At 32.9% G+C, this 22698-nt stretch overlaps 1 protein-coding gene and 1 long non-coding RNA gene across 3 annotated transcripts in view; both read right to left on the bottom strand.

The window, feature by feature from the left end:
• Positions 1-22698, bottom strand: part of LOC127698983 (alpha-soluble NSF attachment protein-like) — a 211242-nt gene that overhangs the window by 104443 nt on the left and 84101 nt on the right. The window lies entirely within an intron of this gene.
• LOC127699008 (uncharacterized) lies at positions 4539-22697 on the bottom strand. Its single transcript, XR_007980993.1, has 2 exons — positions 21067-22697; positions 4539-4913 (listed from the first exon to the last, which is right to left on the bottom strand). It is a non-coding gene; the product is annotated as an uncharacterized LOC127699008 (long non-coding RNA).

Raw genomic sequence — 22698 nt, 5'->3', positions numbered from 1 at the left:
AAAAAACTCCGATCTGTTTTATTTTGTTGAAATTCATATACGGGTTCTTCTTTTGATAATATTCTCAAGATAATATGCATTTGCGGATTTCTTATTTTTTATGAGTCGTACATGTGGAAATTTAAGAAATAATGGTACAAGAAATTATTTCCTTTGTTAATGAATCTCCAGCAAACATTATATCATGTATAAAATCTTGTCGTGTAGTTAAAGAAAAGGGAAATCTATCGAGACAGGAAATTTTCAAGAAAAATTGTAGAATCACGTGCATGTGTGTGAACTTGACAAATAGAATGGGTTGTGTATGCAATACCTCGCATAGTTCCGGAAATGGTGAGGATGAAAAGAAGCGATCCCAATATTATAACCGAATTTTTCAAATATGTATAGAATCATTCTGTACTAATCTGGACAACTCGATATTTTATTTAAAATTATTAGAACAACACATATATTTAAAAGAAAAGATGTGGAACCCTGTCTAATCAATAAAAGATGGAGTTAAAGTCTATACAGTCACTTTCTTTCACTTGCAGTATATTTATTTGCCAATTTGCATTATTTTGGCAGCAGAAATATCCTTAAACATTTTTCAGTTTGTATCATTATCAACCATGTCAACCGATTACGCTTTTATTTTTTTGGAGCATTTCCAATACTTAGGAAAATGTGTTACACACACTCACGATTTGTATGACAATACTGTACAGTACAATGGGTATACTAGCGTTATAGAGTAGAATTTGCGGTGATGTTACAGCAGACATCAATAACGTTGCCGAATATTTTATAATTTCCCGCTTAAAAAAATACTTCAAGAGAATATAGCTTGAAAACTAGCATGGTTGCTAAGGACTTTCTTTGCACCAATGGATTCAACGTTTATTTTTGAATCGCATTTCAATTTAAAAAAAATTCTGTTGACCAACGAATTAGAAAATCATGATAAAGTAAAAATATCATGATGTTAGTTTTAACAGCTTGTATCTGAAAAACGAAAAAGGTTACACCCTTTTTTTATTTTATATTCTGATGTAATTTTACAAGCAGAATCCACATGTAAAATATAAAAAAATTCTGTGGAGTAGTTATATTACGTACACTTCGCCTTAAAATCAAACACAGTTTAATTTTGGACCCCGATTTGGATCAACTTGAAAACATGGCCCAAAATCAAAAATCTAAATATATGTTTATTAATATTTGGACCAACTTGATAACTGGGCCCAAAATCAGAAATCTAAATATATATTTATTAATAGACAATAAGCTTCGTTTTTAAAGGAGTTCACTTCATCAAAAAATATATTTTTTGGTCTTTTGGAAAATGTTGTTTGTGCTGTATTTAGACCCCTCTACCAAGAAATTTGTTTTGCATGTACACGTATAAAAATTGCGGTTTTTATCCAACGCAATCATAGGTTTGAACGTCGTTTTCAATTTAGACTTGTTTATATTTTTCGTTTGGGCTTGTATTATATTTTCCTTCGGGTTTATATGATCCGTTCATCCTATTTCGACTCTTTAAAATTCAAGATTCTATCCTAAATTGAGGTAAATTTTATGGCCTTCCAAATACTGTTTCGATCCCTAACATCACTGAAGAGACATTAATTGTGGAAATCCGGATATGGTGTACTAATTTTTGCACCTTTTGTTTGCGGTATACCATCTTTTCCGCAAGTTTATTGTTTTCTGTTTGGTATTAGATTATTAATTTTTAAAGATCCATTTTGTTACATCTTGTGATCCGTTTATTTGGCAATCGCCAATGGCAGTCAGCAGGGTTTAAGAACATCAGTTGTTCGACCTGTTAGTCAAATGCGTTTTGTTAAAATATACTTTTTCACTTTTTTGGTCTTTTGGAAAATGTTGTTTGTGCTGTATTTAGACCCCTCTACCAAGAAATTTGTTTTGCATGCACACGTATAAAAATTGTGGTTTTTATCCAACACAATCATAGGTTTGAACGTCGTTTTCAATTTAGACTTGTTAATATTTTTCGTTTGGGCTTGTATTATATATTTCCTTCGGGTTTATATGATCCGTTCATCCTATTTCGACTCTTTAAAATTCAAGAGTCTATCCTAAATTGAGGTAAATTTTATGGCCTTCCAAACACTGTTTCGATCCCTAACATCACTGAAGAGACATTAATTGTCGAAATCCGGATATGGTGTACTAATTTTTGCACCTTTTGTTTGCGGTTTACCATCTTTTCCGCAAGTTTATTGTTTTCTGTTTGGTATTAGATTATTAATTTTTAAAGATCCATTTTGTTACATCTTGTGATCCGTTTATTTGGTAATCGCCAATGGCAGTCAGCAGGGTTTAAGAACATCAGTTGTTTGACCTGTTAGTCAAATGTGTTTTGTTAAAATATACTTTTTCACTTTTTTGGTCTTTTGGAAAATGTTGTTTGTGCTGTATTTAGACCCCTCTACCAAGAAATTTGTTTTGCATGCACACATATAAAAATTGTGGTTTTTATCCAACGCAATCATAGGTTTGAACGTCGTTTTCAATTTAGACTTGTATATATATATATATATAGCATTCAGAATAGTATAATTTATACAGAATAACAAACAAACCTACCACAAAATTCTTCAAACAATTTACCAAAGAAAAGAAAAAGAAAATCCAAAATTTCATTTATCATTAATACAATGTTTTTTAAAAATCTATAAAACTTATCTGTAATTATCTTCAAAATGTCTAATAATGAACAGTAAATTTCTAACTATATTTATACAGTCCTACAGAGCACACAGCTTATAATCATCAACACTTAGGAAACAGAAAATTTTCAAATAAATCTGTCACTCCAATTATAATTCTGTGATATTTACTACATGCTCTATTATCTGATAACAGGTGAAAATTATTTAAAAACACTTAGTGTAATCAAACTTTATATATATAATTAACAATTTCTGTTCAAAGGGAAACAACCCAATCACATAATAAGTACCTTTTTTGGCTACTAAAAAGTGCTTAAATTCAACAACGAGAAAAGCTAAAATCGTGAAAATTGAACTTGAGCTTCATTTAGTCACAGGAAACAACATATCTAAATTTGAAAAGATTTCGTCAAAGTGTTTTCATGTTAATGAATGGATACAGTCCTTCGAAAATCCGGTTAAAAATCATCTTTAAAGGGCAATAACTTCAATCACAAGTCGACTGAAGATTTCAGCTATGATGGCTTATTTGTAGATCTTGTTTTGTTGATCATTTTGGCTAATCAATGTTTTAATCTATCTATTACAGGTTTTAAGATATTAGGTAAAAACGAAAAAAAAAAATGGTAAAAATCGTTATCAAAGAGAAATATCTCCAATAAGGAGTTGTCTGACCATTTAAGTCATGTTGACTTATTTGTAGATCTTGTCTTGCTGATCACTTTTCTTAATTGAAGATTCTATCTATTATAGTTTTCAAAATAATAAGCAGAAATGAAAAAAAATGGTAAAATTTGACATTTAAAGGCAATAACTCCTGTATGAAGTCGTCTTTATCTACTATAGTTTTCAAAATAATAGGCAAACATTAAAAAAAAATGCACATGCTGAAATGTCTCTACTGACTGGCTTTACTGACCATTGATTTTATGTTGATAGTCCTAAATATCAAGTTTTACTACAAGTATCACATAAAATTAACATGATCCAAAAAAAAAAAGGTCAAGGTCAGATAAACCAAGCCTAGACAGACATGTTCACCTTACAATCATTCCATACACTGAATATAGTTGACCTATTGCTAATAGTATACAAGATACAGACCAAACCATGAAAACTTTATATTGACCAATGAACCATGAAAATGAGGTCAAGGTTAAATGATACCTGCCAGACAGACTTATACACCTTACAATCATTCCATACAACAAATATAGTTGACCTATTACTTATATTTTAAGGAAAACAGACCAAAACACAAAAACTGAACATTGAGCAATGAACCATGAAAGAGAGGTTATGGTTAAATAAAACCTGCCAGACTGACATGTACATAGTAAAATATTTCTATACACCAAATATAGTTGACCTATATTGCATGCAGTATTAGAATAAAATGCTCCGCTGGGGCGCAGCTTGATACGACCGCAGAGGTCAAACCCTGAACAGTTGGGGCAAGTATGGACACAACATTCAAGCTTGATACAGCACTGAATTTGGATTGTAATTAAATATTTGACACAGCATAGGTTTCTCACACAGAATGAAAGTGGTCTAAGAACTTAAATTTTTTTAATTTACCTCTTCAAACCATATCATTATTATTTGCTTTTATATATAAATCAGAAATAACCAATTTAAAATGATAAATTTTAAAGAAAAAAAATGACCCCCCCCCCCCCCCCCCCAATTTTTTGAACCCCCTAATGATTCATCACCCCAAAACTCAATCCCAGCTTTCCCTTTGTGGTATGGTACCTTGCAGTACAATTTCAGAGAGATCCATACACTTAAACACAAGTTATTGTATGGAAACTAGAAAATGCTTGTTTTTTGGCCCTTTTTGGTCCCAAATTCCTAAACGTTTAGGGCAATTACCCCCAAACTCAAACCCAGCTTTCCCTTTGCGATATGGAACCTTGCAGTACAATTTCATAAAGATCCATACACTTACACACAAGTTATTGTCCGGAAACTAGAAAAATGCTTGGTTTTTTGCCCTTTTATGGCCCCTAATTACTAAAATTTTGAGGGAATTACCCCCAAAATCAATCCCAGCCTTCCCTTTGTGATATGGTTCCTTGCAGTATAATTTCAGAGAGATCCATATATTTGAACACACGTTATTGTCTGGAAACTAGAAAAATGGTTCTTTTGGCCCCTTATTCCTAAACTTTTTAGGCAATTACCCCCAAACTCAATTCCAGCTTTTCCTTTGTGATATGGAACCTTGTGATACAATGTCAGAGAGATCCATACACTTACACACAAGTTATTGTCATGAAACTAGAAAAATGCTTGTTTTTTGCCCCTTTTTGGCCCCTAATTCCTAAAATTTGGAGGCAATTATCCCCAAAATTTATCCCAGCATTCCCTTTTGGCCCCTAATTCCTTAACTGTGGGTACCATAACCCCCAAAAACAATCCCCACCTTCTTTTTGTGGTACTGAACCTTATGGTAAAATTTCATTGAGATCCATTCACTTAAACTAAAGTTAGAGTGCGAAAACTAATGTGTCTTGGGACGACAAGGACGACGCCGGACAACGACAACAACGCCAACGTCATACCAATATAGGACCACAAAAATTTAGTTAGTCAATGCCGCCATCACCACCGCCACAGGATCACTATCCCTTTGTCTCGCTTTCTGCAAAAGTCGCAGGCTCAATAAAAAATTGTAAAATTTGACAAATAAGGGCAATAACTCCTATAAGAAGTTGTCTGACAGTTTTGATGTAAATGGACAGCAGGTAGATCACAACATTTTGAACATTTTTGCTACTTTCAGATTTTCTCTATTCATAATGGTTTCAAGATAATAGAAAAAACTTGCATTTTACCACTATGTTCTATTTTTAGCAATGTGGGCCATGTTGGTTGACAAGTTGGGTCATCGGACACATTTCTCCACTAGATACCCAAATGATGATTGTGGTTAAATTTGGCCCAATAGTTTCAGAGGAGAAGATTTTTGTAAAAGTTAACGACAACGATGCAGTGATCTCCCCAGGCCGTTTGAGCGTCGCTGTCCCGTGATGCTATAATTTTTTACCGTGACGCTATAATAATTTCCGCGACGCTATAATTATTTTGAGGACGCTATTTTTTCTTGCCGCAATATCGATGTCCTAAACTTCGAACTTTCATCGAATTGCCGCTTGTGATCATAAAAATTATATCACCTTTAATTGTAATCCCTTCAAATCGGACATAAGAGGCAATTAAGATTGATTAAATAGGTGTTAATTGCCCTTTGGGTGATAACTGTTTGGATACAAATACCCCAAGCTGACACTTATGACATGACTGATAACACGTGGCCCAATTGCAAAATTTTGACATCGAGAAAATGGTAAACAATTCGAAATCTACGTTTGAATCAAGGCAAATTCGTCTCCTAAGGGAAGAAAAAAAACCCAAAAAAAACGAGCGAACTTAACAGGCTGGTCGTTTGTTATTTCAAACTAACAACTTGGCAAAGAAGTGTTTTCTTTCCATTCCGGTACTTGAGAGCGTACATAAAACATTTCGATTCTGGGCAAAATAAGTTCTATACTTCATTAGAACGTGATGAAAATTGCTTTTAGGTAATGTTTCATCTATTTATTACAGTAGGCCACAGACCACAATTAAATTCCCCTATTAGTTCTTTATAACGTTTTGTTTCATTAAAAAAATTGCACCTTGCATTTTTGTCAAATCTTTTGTGTGTGTAATGTATAGTACTAGTCCAAAAATATATCCAAAATTCAGAAAGATTGAACCAATGACTCTTACAAATTTAGCCAATACACATCCATACCCCTATGGACAAGTCAAGAGATGTTCCGAAAACTGTAAATATCACCTTTTTGCACCTGGCCTAATCACTCTTTCCATATCAAAATCAGTTAAAATACAACATCCAAAAGTTTATTTCACCTCTCTTCTTTTATTTCCACCCACAAAAAACTAAGAAATGAGTGAGGAAGGGAAAGAAAAAAAAATAAGAAAAAATACACTCTAATTAAAAGGAACTATATTCGTGGACAACGAAAAGCGGGATCATTAATTGTGGTCTTGGGCCTATTAGGGGTCTAAAACTTGACCAATTCTAATAAAACTTGGCATGATTTAAGCTTAGTGTATTATAAAACAGTTTACAAAGCCATATGATACCAATTATAAAAAATGTGGCATTTTTTATATCTGAACTTCGGGTGCTGAATTGTGGCGTTGAATTAGAACAATTTCAACTATCAAATTTGGGCTTCTAAAAACCAAAATATACCAAAACTTACATTTTTTAATGTTTCTATGTATAAGTTATCACCTATTAAAAGCAACAGATAGCATACTTCATGTTTCAGACTTATCAAAAATGGCAAGCAGTAAATTTTATATGAGCCTGTGCCAAAAAATAGAGGTTATCAAATGAAGTGAGGCCTTATATAAAATGTAATATTTTTCACTTACCACAATTTTCTGAAGTTGTTAAGTTATAAAAAAACCTTTTACATGTTATAAATGTATTTTTAATGGAAATATAAGTTTCAAATAGCATAACACATGTGAATAAAATTGTCTTCAGCAATGTCAAGCTTAAAAAAACAGGTTGTCAATTTAGGTCGTTCCTCACATTTGCATATTAAAAAGCATATAAATGATATGGTAGATAGAGATATGCTTCTTTTTGCTCAAATCTTTGTTTAGATATGATAAAACATGGAGCCTGGATGTAACATGACTGTCACTTTCAACTATATATGTAGACAGTATGATTTGATGCAAAGTTATTTACTTTACTTTTTAAAACCGGCATGAAATTTCAGCCTCAAAAGGCCAATATTTTAACCACTAGCTATCAAACAAAAGAAAATAAAGGTAGTCTGTGAAACAAACAAGGTCAAACAACCAGTAATAAGTGCTTTTGATACAGATTCAGTGAAATCTGCTAAAAGGAATTCAACTTGTATGTGCATAGAACCTCATTTTTCACTTGCTTCATACTGACCGTTAGACTAAGACTATTAAAGCAGCACATTTTGCACTCTTATTCTGATTTTATCTACTTTTTTTGTGTTCAGTGTTCAAAAATGAGTTAAACATCTACATTAGATACCACAAACACAAATAGAAAACCAGAAAAATCTGTCAGAGAGAAAGTAAGCATGCTACTTTTGTAAAAATATTGAAACAACTGAAAAAGTTCAATTTTGGGCATGTAGGCTGAAATGTCACTTTTTTACAAAATTTCTATCAAATAAAAGTGGAAATCATTTATTCTCATGTAGTTTGACAAATTAATACCAATCGATCATTCAGGGAAGTTGTCAAAGTACAAATTCAATATTTCCTGAATTCACCTCTTAGGCCACAGACCACAATTAAATTCCCCTATTAGTTCTTTATAACGTTTTGTTTCATTAAAAAAATTGCACCTTGCATTTTTGTCAAATCTTTTGTGTGTGTAATGTATAGTACTAGTCCAAAAATATATCCAAAATTCAGAAAGATTGAACCAATGACTCTTACAAATTTAGCCAATACACATCCATACCCCTATGGACAAGTCAAGAGATGTTCCGAAAACTGTAAATATCACCTTTTTGCACCTGGCCTTATCACTCTTTCCATATCAAAATCAGTTAAAATACAACATCCAAAAGTTTATTTCACCTCTCTTCTTTTATTTCCACCCACAAAAAACTAAGAAATGAGTGAGGAAGGGAAAGAAAAAAAAATAAGAAAAAATACACTCTAATTAAAAGGAACTATATTCGTGGACAACGAAAAGCGGGATCATTAATTGTGGTCTTGGGCCAGTAAAATCGTGATATATTCATCCAATTGGCTTCTCAAACATTGTTTATTTTCGTAAATTTTTCTTCGACCGCCATTGATATTTTTGTACTAATTACGGATTGGAAGCGGACCAGCTATGATCATAATCCGCATTTTAACGTTAATAACTACAGACGCAGAAACGGCACAGCTGACAGAATAATAATGATCCCAATAGGGAAAGCTACTCATTCCACATGAATTTACAGACTATTTGTTAGATCTCCTTGCAAAATATATTTATTTCTAAGTAAACGCATTGTTTTAATTAATTTACTGATTAAAGTAGTTTAACAAAGTTAAAAACATATATCTGTTTGAAACAACTGGGACTGATACATTGAGTCACAGGAAATAATGAATTTCATAAACATGATAAACAGAATAGTTTTTAATTGAAATGGTATTACTATATGATACTTTCTTTTCCTTTTTGATATAAAAGAAGTTCTCTTTTGTACTAGATTTTTAGTTGGTAATTAGTTTCTAACAAGAAAAATATAATTCTGTAACTATAAATGAGTATTAAAGAAATAAACTAAAAGAACAGTTATACTTTAATTGTATTCTCAGTTATGAATTGAAAAAAATCAACATAACTTAAAAGAAAGAGAGCATCGCCGCGACGCAACAAATGACATTAAAAAATAAATACAATTTTTTTTTACGCCAAATGTGATGCTATCCAAAATTCCTGGGGAGAACACTGCGATGGACGACAGATGATGGACCAAGGACGCCAAGTGATGAGAAAAGCTCACTTGGCCTTCCATACAGGTGAGCTAAAAAACAAAACCTATAAATTGAAACTCAAACATATTTGAGACATAATTAATTAAGTTATAGTTCCTAAATGTCAAAATAAATGGCAAGAAAGTTTTGGGTACGATTTTAATTGGAAACAAGTATGGGGCAATCTGAAAAAACTAACATTGGCAATTAGATAAAAGAATTTCAATGGAAATGCATTCACAATATTATATATAAGGAAAGTAGGCTTCAAAAAAAGAGATTGTCAAAAGTAAAATGTCATCTTTGCACAATGGTAAATAAAACTGAAAATTTGCAATATTTATTTTTCACTTGCAGTACAACCAAAATAATCATCAACAGATATTTTCAATTAAATTATGAATAAAATGCTTCGCTGGGGCGCAGCTTGATACGACCGCAGAGGTCGAACCCTGAACAGTTGGGGCAAGTATGGACACAACATTCAAGCTTGATACAGCTCTGAATTTGGATTGTTATTAAATATTTGACACAGCATAGGTTTCTGACACAGAAAGAATGTGGTCTAAGAACTTGAATTTTTTTAATTTATCTATTATGGTCCAATGTCCAAAATCAAAATACATGGTTAGATTCAGCATATCAAAGAACCCCATATATTCAATTTTTGTTAAAATCAAACAAAGTTTAATTTTGGACCCCAACTTGGACAAACTTGAAAACTGGGCCCATAATCAAAAATCTAAACACATGTTTAGATTCAGCATATCAAAGAACCCCAAGAATTCAATTTTTGCTAAAATCAAACTAAGTTTAATTTTGGACCCTTTGGACCTTAATGTAGACCAATTTAAAAAACGGGACTTAAAATTAAAAATCTAAATACACGGTTAGATTTGGAATATCAAAGAACCCCAATAATTCAATTTTTGATGAAATCAAACAAAGTTTAATTTTGGACCCTTTTGACCTCAATATGAACCAATTTGATAGCGGGGCCCACAAATAAAAAATCTAAATTCATGGTTAGATTCAGCATATCAAAGAACCCCATATATTCAATTTTTGTTGAAATCAAACAAAGTTTAATTTTGGACCCCAACTTGGACCAACTTGAAAACTGGGCCCATAATCAAAAATCTAAACACATGTTTAGATTCAGCATATCAAAGAACCCCAAGAATTCAATTTTTGTTAAAATCAAACTCAGTTTAATTTTGGACCCTTTGAACCTCAATGAAGACCAATTTAAAAAACGGGACCCAAATTAAAAATCTAAAAACACAGTTAGATTTGGCATATCAAAGAACCCCAATAATTCAATTTTTGATGAAATCAAACAAAGTTTAATTTTGGACCCTTTTGACCTCAATATGAACCAATTTGATAGCGGGGCCTACATATAAAAAATCTAAATACATGGTTAGATTCAGCATATCAAAGAACCTCATATATTCAATTTTTGTTGAAATCAAACAAAAAAGTTTAATATTGGACCCCGATTTGGACCAACTTGAAAACTGGGCCCATAATCAAAAATCTAAATACATGTTTAGATTCAGCATTTCAAAGAACCCCATGTATTCAATTTTTGTTGAAATCAAACAAAGTTTAAATACTGGACCCTATCTTGGACCAACTTGAAAACTGGGCCCATAATCAAAAATCTAAACACATGTTTAGATTCAGCATATCAAAGAACCCCAAGAATTCAATTTTTGTTAAAATCAAACTAAGTTTAATTTTGGACCCTTTGGACCTTAATGTAGACCAATTTAAAAAACAGGACCCAAAATTAAAAATCTAAATACACGGTTAGATTTGGAATATCAAAGAACCCCAATAATTCAATTTTAGATGAAATCAAACAAAGTTTAATTTTGGACCCTTTTGACCTCAATATGAACCAATTTGATAACGGGGTCCACAAATAAAAAATCTAAATACATGGTTAGATTCAGCATATCAAAGAAAACCATATATTCATTTTTTGTTGAAATCAAACAAAGTTTAATTTTGGACCCCAATTTGGACCAACTTGAAAACTGGGCCAAAAATCAAAAATCTAAATACATGTTTAGATTCAGCATATCAAAGAACCTCATATATTCAATTTTTGCTAAAATCAAACAAAGTTTAATTTTGGACCCTTTGGACCTTAATGTAGACCAATTTGAAAACTGGACCCAAAATTAAAAATCTAAATACACTGTTAGATTCGGCATAACAAATAAATAAATGTGATCAAAGATTTTACAAATCTAATGCGCCATACTGTGCAATTAAAGATTTCTTCTTGAAATTTTTCAATATTTGAAATTTGAAAAAAAAATAATATTTGAAGAATAATTCTTTTTAATTTCTGAAATCTGAAATGAGAAAAAATTGACCCCCCACAATTTCTTTTTATCCCCCCCCCCCTTTTTTCCCCAAAAAAATTCTTTCCCTCAAGATATGGTCATAATTTCAATTCAAATTTCCAATGGAGTTGGCAACCATAATTACCCATCTAAATTTACCATAGTGCTAACTTAATCTATTTTATAATAGAATTAAAAATATAGTGTCAAATCTTTCATATGGATTTTTTTGTAAAAAAAAAAGATGCAACATTTGCAGATATTTTTACTGGTCTTCCTTTATAATAGGCATTTCTTTAAACATAATTTAAAAGCAGTGTAAGGGAAGTAACCAAAACGTTGTATTTGGATTACCTCCCTTACACTGTTTTAAATTATCTTTATTGTTTATTAACCATTACTTTATACATAATTTAAAAGCAGTGTAAGGGAGATAATTTCAATGATGTATTTGATTTATCTCCCTTACACTGCTCTAAATTATGTTTTGTACTAAAGTATTTGTCCATTAACCAGGACAACCTTGTTTTTCCAACTTTTTTGCACCTAATTCCTAAACGGTTTGAGCCATAACCCCCCAAAAGCAAATCCTAACCATCCCTTTGTGGTATGGAAACTTGTAGTATAATTTCAGAGAGATCCATACACCGTTCCACAGTTATTGTCTGGAAACTAGAAAATGCTTATTTTTGGCCCCTTTTTGGCCCCTAATTCCTTAACTGTTGGTACCATAACCCCCAAAATCAATCCCAACCTTCCTTTTGTGGTATTTAACCTTATGGTCAAATTTCAAAAAGATCCATTCACTTAAACTAAAGTTAGAGTGCGAAAACCAATGTGTCTTCGGACGACGACGCCGGACGACGACGACGACGACGACGCCAACGTCATACCAATATACGACCACAAAATTTTTTTGCGGTCGTATAAAAACTAGAACATTTTATGCTTTTGGGAGATAAAAGTGGTCAATCGAACCAAAATTTAATCGTAAATCTCATTTTTATTTTGACGAAATGGTCCTTCTGGAAAATAAGAAACAAATAAATGGGGAATGTGTCCATGGGACACAGACAAGGATCCGGAAATTTTTTCACACAATTTCGGTCATTTTGAGATGACTTTAAAGTTGGTGCCCTTTTTTCAAATTGTCGTAATCACACATAGCATCAACTAACTTGTATCGACTGTTTCATCGCATTTACTTCATGAATTTTCTTACCATTTTTCTAAAAACGTTCAAGAACAGTTTAGGGAAGGCAACAGTTTAAAATTGAAATTATTTTAATGACTCAAAATGGTAAATTTCTCAGACATCTCTAACGTTTCTTTCGATTTTGAAGACGAAATTAAAACCGGAAGTTTTGAGACAATACTTAAAGTACGAGTAATTCCGGATTCATTTCCGGGATTCGTTTTGTTTATCAAATTGACAGGAAATCACCGACTTTTTTAATTTATTACCTTTAAAAGTGTTTGAATATTACAGATAATAGCTGCATTCGTATAATTTATCATGAAATCATTTTGCATTTTACGATTAAGTGTCTCATCTACTGAAGACAATATGCACGCATGTGTATTACACAGTTAATAAAGCAAATGTGTAACTCGTGAAAAATTACTTTTTTCTACGTAAATTAAATTAAGTGTTAATATTGAAATCAGAATTGACAAATGTCTTTGCTGAAGTCTAGGTTAGTCTATGGAAAGGTATATACTATGAAATTTAGAGCGAGGGGCTTACCCCGAGCTCTTAATTTCATAGTATATACCTTTTCATAGACTATCCAATTTAGCACATATTTACAACTCGAGTAATCTTTTAATTGGTCTATTGATAGTTTATTTTGGCTGACTACTTGTATCACAGGTGTTTGTAAAACGCAGCTCATTAACGAAGTTTTGTAAATCTACTCACTAGTATCAATGTAAAATATGTGATTTCAAAAGGCCCTCGACTCCAGAATGAAAAGATGGTAGCTGCTGGTGTAAGTATATTTATTGGTATAAAGCGGTGTTTTACTATACATGTACTTCTTTACATGGTAAGATGACAAAATAAATTGACCAAAAGTAGGCAATAATTAAATTGCAGTGGAAGCTTTAAATGTCTTGAAAACATTTTTCAATTTCACAGTAAAACTAAAGCTATAATAAATTTGAAACATATAGATAGTATGCAGTGGCGGATCCAGGGAGGTGGTTCCGGGGGTTGAAAGTTTCCAACTTTGAAACCCCCTTTTTTGGATGATCAATGCTTTTGAATGGGGACGTATGGTTGGAACCCCCCCCCCCCCCCTTTATCCTGAGTTGAAAACCCCTTTTAAAAAAGGCTGGATCTGCCCCTGGTATGTCCCCATAGATAGTCTAGCGGATAGTCATTAAAAAGCAACTACCAATAGATCAAAGATATAGGGTTTATGTTTTTTTTCGAAGTAAAAACTAAAAGATGTATCAGAACATGTATATACATAAATACATGTATATAGGTGGCACATTCTCTTCAGACATTATTACGGGATTTCAATTCATGACATTACCTGAACATGCATGAAATATTTGCCACTGGACATTAAGCAACCAATAATCAACAAATCAATCAATTTATGACGAAATAGATCAAGTTACCTTAATTTCCCTTCACAAGGTTTCATAGTACACACTTTTTTGTGTACAAAGTAATTGCATGGATGATAAATCATAATTTTAAGATGGCGTTGTTCTCTAATCAAGGTATAAAGAGCAATATATGTTACTCTTTATTTAAATGAAAGAAACTTGCAATCGTCAAACACTTTTTTTTTTAGAACTAAAGGTATTTAAAAATCAATGTAAAAACTAATTACAAACTATGTTATTTAATTTGGAACACAGCATTTAATTCAAAATAGCCAGTGGCAATTTTTGTTTTAATATCTTGATTACGATACAATGAAATCTTACCCCTGTGGTCATTCATGCGTATTAACTTAGTACACGGAAAAAGTATGTACTATGAAAATTAGAGGGCAAATTCAAGCAATTTGAATCGACGAGAAGTTGTAAGTATGTGCTAAAAGTAATTAAATAATGAAGGCATTTGTCATGGAATTTTAATTTCTTTATGATTAAATTAGTTGTGAGCTTGTGGTCAATGTCAGGTGTGAATTTAAAACACAGGTAAAAAGTGATTAGCGATCATAAGCCAATATTTCCTGCAGGCATTAATATAGTTATTAGGAGGGCCCTCAGGATTATCATACTATACTGGAGTGGCAGTTTTATTACAGGAAAGGGATTACAAAACAAAAACAAGTGTAAAATGGCGATTAGTAAACCCGATCTCAATGAAATGACCGAAATTATTTCTGTAAAAAAATAAAATTTGTCCTAAATCCCAATCTGCCGTTTAGGACAAATAGCTTCCAGTTTAGGTCGTGACTGGCAAATATGACCGTTTCCGGACCCTTGGACACAGATGATGCCCCCGCTTGCATATCATATAAAGTTATAAAGGAACATATCTGAAGAACGGTAAAAGTGACGCTACCCAAATTTCAACTTGATCTGAGTTTTGTGGTAATAAGTATTGTGTATAAGTTTCATAACATTTTGTTGAGGCAAACTTAAGTTAGAGAACAGAAACGAAAATTTCAGCGATTTTTCCATTTGTAAACAGGCATAACTCTAGAACGATAAAAGTGACACCACCAAAATTCAAACTTGATCTGTTTTTTGTGGTAATAAGTATTGTGTATAAGTTTCATAACAATTGGTTCAGGCAAACTAAAGAAAGAGAACGGAAACAAAAAATTCAGCAATTTTTCCATCTGTAAAGGGGCATAACGGTTAAAGCGACGCCGACAAAATTCAAACTTGATCTGTGTTTTGTGGTAATAAGCATTGTGTATAAGTTTCATAAATTTTGGTTGAGGCAAACTTAAGTTAGAGAACTGAAACCAACTTTGGGACGTACGGATGGACGTACGGACGGACAAGGGTAAAACTTAATGGCCCCTATGCTACGGTAGGGGCATAAAAATCAAATATGATGGGATAAAAATGCCATCTACATACAGATATTTTGAATCTTTGGAAATCAAACAATATTAACAATCTGAAATCTGTACCCAGCTATATATCTAATAATACAATAGACAAAGAAAAATTAAACACATTCGTAGGTTTCATATTGAGTGAGAATTGGATATCGATTAATATCAACCAGCTGATATCAACTCCATCTATTTAATTTCAATATAATAATAAACAAGCCTTCAACCAGTTTGTTATTACTATTTAAATTAAATAACGAGAGTTGATATCAAGCGATATCCAATTCTCAAGAGTTGTTAAACCTATTTCTCTTATGTGCAATACTCTCATTGTGTTAAATTAAAATACAGCAAATCTTTGATCTAGTCTTTTGCACATACTAGTATGATGTCATATGTCCTGTTTCGGCGTCGAACTTTAACATCGAACATTTTAAAACTTTTTGAACACTTCAGAATGTAATAAAATTTGACAAAAAGAATATTTTCAAGTAAAAAATGTGAGTGTTTTGTATATTTTTGAAGAAATCATATATGTTCGATGCCATTGTTGAAAAGTACATCGTCTTAACCTTTGTAAGTCATCATTGACTTAACAAATAGCCAATGGAAATGTTGTAATATCGTCTCATGATGCTGGATAAGATAATCAAATTAACGCAGTTTTTGTATCACACTCCATGCAGTGTAATACGAGAAATATCTCTTCATGCAAGAAATAGATAACAGGCCACAATCATAAGAGAATTATTAATTATATATATATAACTAACCATAAAGGAGAGAACAGTCACGTTGTTAAGTGGTCTGCCTTTTATGTACTCATTAATTTGTATTAGGTAGTCCATTGCTCAGCGGTGCACTTGCTTATGTTATATCATTTAGTATTACTACCTAGAAACCTGGTTTTTTTTATTGATTGTCATATAATAGAATATTTATTATTATTATTATATTAATTTTTCATGTAATAAATAGTGAATTTGTTTTATTTTAAAGAACAAAGTGGACTTTTTTTAGCCTCCTGCTTCCCGGGCAGTTGGTTTAATTGTAAATAGGGATCCTTAGTCTGCATCCTGGCCAACTGAGGAAATTTTTAACATAAACAAGTAAAAATAAAATGCTCTGCAGGGCACAGCTTGATATGACAGCAGAGGTCGAACCCTGAACAGTTGGGGCAAGTATGGACACAACATTCAAGCTTGATACAGCTCTGAATTTGGATTGTGATTAAATATTTGACACAGCATAGGTTTCTGACATAGAATGAATGTGGTCTAAGAACTTAAAAATTTTAAATTGGACATTCACCTATTATGGTCCAATATCCAAAATCTAAATACATGGTTAGATTCAGCATATCAAAGAACCCCAAGAATTCAATTTCTGATGAAATCAAACAAAGTTTAATTTTGGACCCTTTTGACCTCAATGTGGACAAAGTTGATAACGGGGCCCAAAAATCAAAAATCTAAATACATGGTTAGATTCAGCATATCAAAGAACCCCATATATTCAATTTTTGTTGAAATCAAACAAAGTTTAATTTTGGACCCTGATTTGGACCAACTTAAAAACTGGGCCCATAATCAATAAACAGCTGCGCCATGAGCGCATGATACACCTGTCGTCTTGTGTGTGAATTTTTATGCAATAGGCATAAATAGTTTCTGACAAACGGCGTGACATGCGAAAACCCCCCTTTTTTTTTAACAAAAAACTCAATATCTCTAAAATAAAATTTTGAATCAAAACCAAAAAGTATACAGATCTTAAGATTAATATAACTAAAAAGTGTGTAAAATTTTAAGCAATTATCATAAATCGTTTTTGAAATACAGCGCGACATGTGAAAACCCCCCTTTTTAAAAAAAAAAAAAAGTCAATATCTCAAAATTAAAATTTTGAATCAAAACCAAAAAGTATACAGATCTTTAAATTAATATAACTAAGAAGTGTGTAAAATTTTAAGCAATAATCATAAATCATTTTTTGAGATACGGCGCGACATGTGAAAAACCCCTCCCCCTTTTTTTACAAAATACTCAATAACTCAATTTAAATAAAATTTTGAATCATCATCAAAAAGTATACAGATCTTGAGGTTAATATAACTAAGAAGTGTGTAAAGTTTTAAGCAATAATCATAAACTGTTTTTGAGATACGGCGCGACATGTGAAAAACCCCTCCCCCTTTTTTAACAAAATACTCAATATCTCTAAAATAAAATTTTGAATCATCACTAAAAAGTATACAGATCTTAATATTAATATAACTAAGAAGTGTGTAAAGTTTTAAGCAATAATCATAAATTGTTTTTGAGATACGGCGGGACATGTGAAAATAAAATGCTCCGCAGGGCGCAGCTTGATACGACCGCAGAGGTCGAACCCTGAACAGTTGGGGCAAGTATGGACATAACATTCAAGCTTGATACAGCTTTGCATTTGGATTGTGATTAAATATTTGACACAGCATAGGTTTCTGACACAGAATGAATGTGGTCTAAGAACTTAAAAAGTTTAAATTGGACATTCACCTATTATGGTCCAATATCCAAAATCTAAATACATGGTTAGATTCAGCATATCAAAGAACCCCAATAATTCAATTTTTGATGAAATCAAACAAAGTTTAATTTTGGACCCTTTTGACCTCAATGTGGACCAATTTAAAAACGGGGCCCAAAATCCAAAAACTAAATACACGGTTAGATTCAGCATATTAAAGAACCCAAAGAATTTAAGAATAAAACCCCATTGAAATTGGTCAAGAAATAAGCAATTTATACGAAGTATCTTCTTTTGCACAATACTGTGCAATTAAATATTTCTTGCTATTGAGCAATACCGTACAATTGACAATTTCTTGCTATTGCGCAATATTGTGCTATTGGATATTTCTTGCTATTGGGCAATACTGTGCAATTGAAGATTTCTTGCTATTGCGCAATAATTTATACTGTGCAATAGAAGATTTCTTGCTATTGTGCAATACTGTGCAATTGAAAATCTTGCTATTGCACAATACTTATTATATAATAATTTACACATCCTGTTTGGTGTGTATCTCCTACCATATCATTATTATTTGCTTTTGAATATAAATCAGAAATAACCAACTTAAAATGGAAAATTTTAAAAGAAAAAAAAATAGGAAAAAAAGAAAAAAAAGGAAAAAAAAATCCCCCCCCAAAATTTTTTGAACCCCCTTATGATTCATCACCCCCAAACTCAATCCCAGCCTTCCCTTTGTGGTATGGTACCTTGCAGTACAATTTCAGAGAGATCCATACACTTGAACACATTATTGTCTGGAAAATAGAAAAATGTGTTTTTTGGCCCCTTATTCCTAAACGTTTAGGGCAATTACCCCCAAACTCAAACCCAGCTTTCCCTTTGTGATATGGAACCTTGTAGCACAATTTCAGAAAGATCCATACACTTACACACAAGTTTATATTGTCCTGAAACTAGAAAAATGCTTGTTTTTTGCCCCTTTTTGGCCCCTAATTCCTAAAATATTGAGGCAATTACCCCCATCATCAATCCCAGCCTTCCCTTTGTGGTATGGTACCTTGCAGTACAATTTCAGAGAGATCTATACACTTGAACACAAGTTATTGTCTGGAAACTAGAAAAATGCTTATTTTTGGCCCCTTTTTGGCTCCCAATTCCTAAACGTTTCGGCAATTACCCCCAAACTCAATTCCAGCTTTCCCTTTGTGATATGGAACCTTGTAGTACAATTTCAGAAAGATGTATACACTTACACACAAGTTATTGTCATGAAACTAGAAAAATGCTTGTTTTTTGCCCCCCTTTTTTGGCCCCTAATTCCTAAAATTTTGAGGCAATTACCCCCAAAATCAATCCCAGCATTCCTTTTGTGATATGGAACCTTGTGGTACAATGTCAGAGAGATCCATACACTAACACACAAGTAATGTCTGGAAGTTACAAAAATGCTTATTTTTGGCCCCTTTTTGCTTTACTGTTGGTACCATAACCCCCAAAATCAATCCCAACCTTCCTTTTGTGGTATTGAACCTTGTGGTAAAATTTCATAGAGATCCATTCACTTAAACTAAAGTTAGAGTGCGAAAACCAATGTGTCTTTGGACGACGCCGGACGACGACAACGACGACGACTACGCCAACGTCATACCAATATACGACCACAAAAGTTTTTTTGTGGTCGTATAAAAAACACACACCTGTTTTAGTTACTAAGTCCCGTAAATCAAAAAGTTTTAATCTTATTTTCACCAAAAAGTATACAGATCGTTTGACCATCATAAGAAAAAACTATGTTAAGTTTCATGAAATTTCGATAAGTCATTCTCAAGTTACGGTGCGACATGTTTACACCAGACAGACAGACGGACAAAGGACGGATGGACACCGGACATTGTATACCATAATACATCCCGTCAAAAATTCACGGGCGAAAAAAATCTAAATACATGTTTAGATTCAACATATCAAAGAACCCTAAGAATTCAATTTTTGTTAAAATCAAACTAAGTTTAATTTTGGACCCTTTGGACCTTAATGTAGACCAATTTGAAATTGGAACCAAAAATTAAGAATCTAAATACACGGTTAGATTCGGCATATCAAAGAACCCCAATAATTCAATTTTTGATGAAATCAAACAAAGTTTAATTTTGGACCCTTTGGACCTCAATGTGGACCAATTTAAAAACGGGGACCAAATTCCAAAAACTTAATACGTGGTTAGATTCAGCATATTAAAGAACCCAAAGAATTCAAGAATAAAACCCCATTGAAATTGGTCAAGAAATAAGCAATTTATACGAAGTATCTTCTTTTGCACAAGAATATTTCTTGCTATTGCGCAATACTGTACAATTGACAATTTCTTGCTATTGCGCAATATTGTGCTATTGGATATTTCTTGCTATTGCGCAATACTGTGCAATTGAAGATTTCTTGCTATTGCGCAATACTGTGCAATTGAAGATTTCTTGCTATTGTGCAATACTGTGCAATTGAAAATTTCTTGCTATTGCACAATACTTATTATATAATAATTTACACATCCTGTATGGTGTGTATCTCCTACCATATCATTATTATTTGCTTTTAAATATAAATCAGAAATAACCAACTTAAAATGGAAAATTTTTTAAAGAAAAAAAAAAGGAAAAAAAAAAAAAATCCCCCCCCCCAAAATTTTTTGAACCCCCTTATGATTCGTCACCCCCAAACTCAATCCCAGCCTTCCCTTTGTGGTATGGTACCTTGCAGTACAATTTCAGAGAGATCCATACACTTGAACACAAGTTATTGTATGGAAACTAGAAAAATGTGGTTTTTTTCCACTTTTTGGCCCCAAATTCCTAAACGTTTAAGGCAATTACCCCCAAACTCAAACCCAGCTTTCCCTTTGTGATATGGAACCTTGTAGTACAATTTCAGAAAGATCCATACATTTACACACAAGTTATTGTCCTGAAACTAGAAAAATGCTTGTTTTTTACCCCTTTTTGGCCCTTAATTCCTAAAATATTGAGGCAATTACCCCCATCATCAATCCCAGCCTTCCCGTTGTGGTATAGAACCTTGCAGTACAATTTCAGAGAGATCCATAAACTTGAACACAAGTTATTGTCTGGAAACTAGAAAATGCTTATTTTTGGCCCCTTTTTGGCCCCCAATTCCTAAACGTTTCGGGCAATTACCCCCAAACTCAATTCCAGCTTTCCCTTTGTGATATGGAACCTTGTAGTACAATTTCAGAAATATCCATACACTTACACACAAGTTTATATTGTCATGAAACTAGAAAAATGCTTGTATTTTGCCCCTTTTTTGGCCCCTTAATCCTAAAATTTTGAGGCAATTACCCCCTAAATCAATTCCAGCCTTCCCTTTATGATATGGAACCTTGTGGTACAATGTCAGAGAGATCCATACACTTACACACAAGTTATTGTCTGGAAGTTACAAAAATGCTTATTTTTGGCCCCTTTTTGGCCCCTTATTCCTTAACTGTTGGTACCATAACCCCCGAAATCAATCCCAACCTTCCTTTTGTGGTATTGAACCTCATGGTAAAAATTTCATAGAGATCCATTCACTTAAACTAAAGGTATAGTTCGAAAACTAATGTGTCCTCGGACGACAACGACCATGACGCCAACGTCATACCAATATACGACCGCAAAATTTTTGCGGTCGTATAAAAAGAAGAAAACAAGCATTCTGTGAGTATTGCATGGCAATACATAGTCCCCTACCGGTTAAAAATTCATTGTATTGGAACAAAATTCTAACTTGATCTATAACTTGTCATGGTGTAAACTATATAATAAATATCAAGTCAATATCTTCAAGCATGACGAAAAAAAGTGTTGAAAACTGATTATCTAAGTGAATTTTCTAAGTCCAAGGACCATAACTCTGCACAAAATCATCAGACTGGAACAAATTTCGATCTTGATCTGTAATTTGTCATGATAAAACAATACACCAAATATCAAATCAATATCTTCAAGCATGAAGAAAAAAAAGTGTGGAAAACTGATTTGACCGACTGACGGATGGACAGACCGACAGACAGACAGCCAGACGGACGGGGTGCAAACCTAAAGTCCCCTTCGACTTCGTCGGTAGGGGACTAAAATTCAAATAGTTTACGCTGCCGGTGCTGGATTATAATCCCTATCTTGCATTCTGTGCAAGCTACTGCTCACTGATGATACCCCCGCCCAAATACTTGACGGTAAACAGGAAGTTGTTGAGTGATGAATCTGAAAACACATCATACGGTATGGCTGACTTATATAAACCCTGAAACCAAATTTCAGAAATCCTTGTAGTGTAGTTCCTGAGAAAGATTCGACGAAAATATTCATGGGACGGCTGGATGGACCGACGGACGGATGGATGGACGGACGGACAGACAGAGGTAAAACAGTATAGCCCACTTTTTTAAAGCAGGGGTCTAATAAAGATGAGAAACACAATAAGGTCTCACCTTTGGGAACAAGAAAAACTTTGATTATAGCATTTTATAGATACATGCCATTG

This window comes from Mytilus californianus, unplaced genomic scaffold (assembly GCF_021869535.1).
Source record: "Mytilus californianus isolate M0D057914Y unplaced genomic scaffold, xbMytCali1.0.p SCAF_4, whole genome shotgun sequence".
Taxonomy (NCBI): domain Eukaryota; kingdom Metazoa; phylum Mollusca; class Bivalvia; order Mytilida; family Mytilidae; genus Mytilus; species Mytilus californianus.
The sequence above is the reverse complement of the archived record's forward strand: the minus strand, read 5'-3'. Positions and strand labels throughout refer to the sequence as shown.